A 5,383-nucleotide genomic window follows, 5' to 3' on the forward strand; every position below is an offset into this window, starting at 1 on the left:
AAAACCATATCTCCATGGATATCAAATTTCCACCCACCTACCATTCAGGTCCCACTGCAAGGTTATCCACAACGAAAACTCACCAAAACAATTTTGCGTCGCAATTAATACCAAAAGCTATAGGCGGCACTACCCAATAAATTTTGATTTAACCTTTATGATTAAGACCATTGACTCAGTCTTAGCCAAGTTAGGTAACTCTAGCTACTTCTTATAAATCCAACCCTTCATCCCTTCATTTCCTATCATCAAAAACCAATCCAATTTCACCACTATTTCTCTCCTAGTACTTTTCCATCTTTTAGCTTTCTCTTCTTCATAAACACTTCCAAAAAATGGCGAATTCTCGCATTGCTAGGTTCTTCATGGAGGTGGCGCCACCACAGTATGTTACTGTGATGAGGCACAGAACTTCAAAGATGTTGGACACTATTACTGAAGAGGAGAGGGAGATTAGCACTAATGATTCTGTCATTTCACAACCTAAAACCTCAGCAGCTTCTTCTTCTGCTTCTGTCACCAATGCAAAGAGCAGTTACTTCCTCAAGGGAGTTCATAGATCCCTCTCTATTCTCAATCAGTGAAGCCAGATCCTGAGGCAGGAAAATGAAACAACCTTGGTCGTTGTTTTTTTTTTTTTTCTCTTTATGTATGAGTCGTGTAAAGACGCTAGTTATTTTAGTTCATGTATTGCCTTCTTGTTAGGTAATTATTGTATCCTGTTCAAGGGGTTTCATGAACAAGAATAGTTTGGACTCACGAGTGTAAAAAGAATTTTCTGCAACATATGCATACAACACACGCACAGTTTGGGAATTCTTGCACTTGTGTTCTGGTGTACAGGGTCGCGATTTGCTACAAATAAACTCATCTGCCTCAAGTTTTGGTATCTTGCTACAGCTCTGGATAAAGTTTCTGAAAATATTAATAAAACAAGACTTATAAGTTAAAAATAATCCATGTTCTCATGCAAACATTAAAAACTGTGGCTTGTAGCAAAGATTTTTCATACACTGCAATATTATGACTGTAAATTGTAAAACAATAATTGAGGGTCGCTTGTGCTTGTTGTAGTGCCTTCGGGGAAGAACTATACATGTAAAGTTTTAAGACTTGTCTATCGGAAAAAGCTAACATTTTGATGTTGTAAAATTATAAATACAAATCTCATTTATATGTATTTGGAAAATGTATAAATTTTTTACTGTAACCATTGAAAACCCATGTTATATAGGGTTTGTAAGTGAAGCTAAATGCAAGGGTAACGTACGCTATGTTCCGTCAGCTCTTCTTTCTCCAAACTTTGGCGACCATCGTTGAACAACTTGTTTCGTTCAAGCATTTCAAACGGAGATGTCATTATTACGTGTACCCCACTGCCACAGTTGCGCGATAGAAAATGCCAATAAAATTGATGTTCAGTAGTCTATAGAGGATAAGAACGATATCTTAGATACTAATTAATATATACTACAAATAATATCTCCACCATTGGTATCTGATGAATAGTTCCCCCTTATTTCTATACTGCATGCAGTCCGTTAAATAGAACTTAATTTTCTACCATTGAAATCAAGATCATAATTATTTTTCATTATTAAGATTCCATGGATTTTGCCTACAGTACACTAAATTCAGACATCAGACCTACAGTCAGGGATGAATATTATGCAGCATTTCAACTATTAAATAAGGATGATGAAGGAAGTTTTTGTAAGGCCCATTTCCTTTCTGCCCTAGAATTTGTGGGCTGCTCTTGTAAGTGGGCCTAAGGGTTGGCCCAATGTATATAGACCCTTAGTGTTGCCCTAATCCCATCTCACACTCACACTTTCAGAAAACCAGCCGTCAACCCTTTCTCCCTCTCACGAAAAGCTCTACTAGGGTTAGGTTGTGCCATCTTCAAGCTAGCTCGAAGCTATTCCCTACTCCATGTAAGTGACTTTCGAGTTCGTGCTAGTTCCCTTTTGTTTTTTTTTCGTGATCTGTTGTAAGAGCCCTGGCTAACTCACCTGTTTGGTTCTGTTCCACTCTCGCCGCAGCCCTGTAGCGCATCCTTGGAGCTGCCGAGCTCGTGGCCACGTAGTAGAGGTCTTCGCTAAGCTTTTCCAGGTACGGGAAGTTAGGGTTCTACTTTCGACTCTTTTAGAACTGTTTTTGTGTTGGTTGTTACATTGTATGGTTGGAATCTGTCGTTTTGATGTGTGAAACGCTTTGTATGTGTTGTTTGGCCGGAAAACATGGCTGTACAGCGAAGAACAGTGGCGAGACCTGTTAATCTCGCCCAAGCGAGTCCATCTCGCCTAGGCGAGATGAAACAGGGAGCTCGCCTAAGTTTTTTGCGCGAAAAGTCGCCCGGGCGGCTCGCTCAATTTTTGAGCGAGCAGGCAACTCGCCCAAGCGAGAGGGATCTCGCTTAAGCGAGATCCCGTGTTGCCATGCCCTTGTTTTCTTTGTACTCTCGCCTAGGCGAGGGGGGGCTCGCCTGAGCGAGCACGTCTCGCCTGAGTGAGACCCTTCAGCCTGAGCGAGGGGTTTGGACGAGACAGCGTGATGTGGGGTTGCATATTTGTTCTCTTGTGCTTGGACTTGTTTGGGTATGACTGCTATGATAAGATGCATGTACTGATGTATGAATATACGCCTAATGGGTTGCTATATATGCGTGACATGATTTATGAATGATGAATGGTGAGTGTGGTGGGGACTTAGCATGTGAAATGAATGAATGGATTTGAACTAAAGGAAACATGGTATTATCATGAAATGAGACCTTAGACTCATTGGGGCGGTGATGATCAGAGGTATGAACTTGAGAGGTGATGCATATGAGGAATAAAGTTCAAGGGTTGTTATGGGATTGAAAAACATGATTTAATATTCTCTTATGGCTGATTTATGAATGTTGGTCCGTGTCAGCGTGTAATTCCTTGGGGTCTCTAGGTGAGACCTCCGGGGTCGCGCTTCAGTGGTCGGGACGTAATTCCATGGCCCCTGCTAGTGGGTGTTCATGGTGGTGCCCCATCGGTATAACTAGGTAAGGATTCAAGGTAAGGTTGCATCCTGACGCTTCGAGGAGCCAGTTAGTCTCACTTAGAGCGGACTGACTCTTGTGGTGGGAGTAGCAGGAGGCCTGAAACTCACTAAGGGCTAACCTTGTGGTGGAAGAGATTTTGATTCATTGTAACACTGGTATCACATAGCTCAGGATCGAGCAGCTCAGGGTCGAGCAGGGGTATCCACCACAAGCGCAAGCATCCGCTGAATCCGACTAAGTTATACGTATCCGGATGAGTCGAGTCGAGTCGTAGTGTATTGAATGAAGAGTCATAACATGTTTGGTTGCTATGCGGATGAGATGATGAGAATATATTTGATTGCATGTTGAATATGTTGATTGGCTCTAGCTTACCCGTTTTGTTGCATGGTTGTGATGTATGTGGCTGTTCTTTCTTGCGATGATCATCGACTTGGTTGATGGGAGCAGATGGGCGAAGTTCTCGTGGTCAGCAGGGAAACGGTGATCCAGCAGCTTAGCCATCTGGGCTAGACCTCACGCTTCTTCTTTTCATGTTTTCCTTAGGGCTATGGCCCCTGTATTCGTAGTTGTTAGATTGTAAACTCTTAAGTAAACGATTATCCTGTTTTTAGTTGGCATCGTGGTGTGCCTGGTTTTGTAGGGGTGACGTCATGAACCCCAGGACTGCGTTGTTATGCTATCTTATGTGTGGCGTTTCCTTTAATTTCGTTTATAAGTTAAATGGGACGTTACATTTATGGTATCAGAGCGGTCATTCCTTAGGTCTGTGGATTTGGGTTGTCCGCTTAGCTTTCTCTGTGTGTCTTTGAGTGTTTAGTTAAAATTTTTGCCTTTATCAAGCCTAACCAAGTGATTATCTGTGTGCCAGTGGACTATGGCACCTCCTCGTCGAGCTTCTCAGTCATCCCAGGGAGACGTACCTGATATCGCTAGAGCCATAGAGGCGATGGTAGCAGCTATGACGCAGCAGAGTGCTGCGATGATGCAACAACATGAGGCATCCATGCAGCGTCAAGCAGCGTCGCTTGAGCAGCAGCAGGCTGTGATGCAGCAGATGGAGGCTGCGAGAGTAGCTGCTGAGGATGCTCATCGACAGCACATGGAGGCCCTCCGCCAGTTGGAGGAGAACAGGGTGGCTACCCCTGTGTTTGGTCCCGAGCCACGACCGCCAGTCAGAGAGTGGAGTCTGGAAGACTTCCTGAAACACCATCCCGTGAAGTTCAACGGGAAGACCATCCCAGATGCAGCTGACCAGTGGCTGAAAGACCTGGAGAGGATCTTCGATGCGAAGATGTGCCCGGCAAAGAACCGGTTGGCGTTTGCAGTTTATATGCTAACCGGAGAGGCTGAACATTGGTGGATTAGCATGAAGTCCATCATGGAGGAGCGAGACGAGCCAGTGACTTGGGAGGCCTTCAAGGGGAGATTTCTCTCCGAGTACTTCCCAGATAGCGTCAGATATGCTAAGGAGGTGGAGTTCCTCCAGCTCACACAGGGAGGGAAGTCAGTAGCTGATTATGCTGAGAAGTTCAAGCACCTCAGCCGTTTCTACACCTTGCCACTCGATGAGGAGTGGAGATGTCGCAAGTTCGAGAATGGACTCCGCGGCGACATTCGCTTGATGGTGGCACCCTTGTCCATCAAGGACTTTGCCGCCCTGGTACAGGACGGTGCGCAGTGCTACGTGATCTTCACGCATATGGAGGTGGAGAGAGGAGAAACGACGTCTGTAATACCAGTCGTCCAGGATTTTAGGGATGTGTTTCCAGAAGAGGTACCAGGGTTGCCTCCCAGTAGAGAGGTGGAGTTCTCTATTGATCTAGTCCCAGGAACAGGCCCGGTCTCGATGGCCCCATATCGCATGGCTCCGGCAGAGTTGGTAGAGCTCAAGAAACAGATAGAAGACCTGATGGAGAAACAGTTCATACGGCCCAGTACTTCGCCTTGGGGAGCACCGGTGTTGTTGGTAAAGAAGAAGGACGGGAGTTCGCGTCTGTGTGTGGACTACAGACAGCTGAACAAGATGACGATCAAGAATAAGTATCCGCTCCCGAGGATTGACGACTTGATGGATCAGTTACATGGGTCATCAGTATTCTCGAAGATAGATCTGCGATCAGGTTACCACCAGATTTTGTTAAAGGCTGATGATGTATAGTAGACAGCCTTCAGATCCAGGTATGGCCACTACGAGTATGTGGTTATGCCTTTTGGCGTGACTGACGCTCCAGCAGTGTTTATGGACTACATGAATAGGATCTTCCGACCCTTCCTAGATAAGTTTGTGGTGGTCTTCATAGACGACATCCTTATCTACTTCCGGACTCAGGAGGAGCATGCAGA

General features: G+C 45.0%; 1 long non-coding RNA gene across 1 annotated transcript; it reads left to right on the forward strand.

The window, feature by feature from the left end:
• The first annotated feature begins 1,751 nt into the window (after positions 1-1,751).
• LOC114176549 lies at positions 1,752-3,650 on the forward strand. Its single transcript, XR_003603019.1, has 3 exons — positions 1,752-1,934; positions 2,043-2,112; positions 3,488-3,650. It is a non-coding gene; the product is annotated as an uncharacterized LOC114176549 (long non-coding RNA).
• The last annotated feature ends 1,733 nt before the right edge of the window (positions 3,651-5,383 follow it).

Source organism: Vigna unguiculata, chromosome 3, assembly GCF_004118075.2.
Source record: "Vigna unguiculata cultivar IT97K-499-35 chromosome 3, ASM411807v1, whole genome shotgun sequence".
Lineage (NCBI taxonomy): Eukaryota > Viridiplantae > Streptophyta > Magnoliopsida > Fabales > Fabaceae > Vigna > Vigna unguiculata.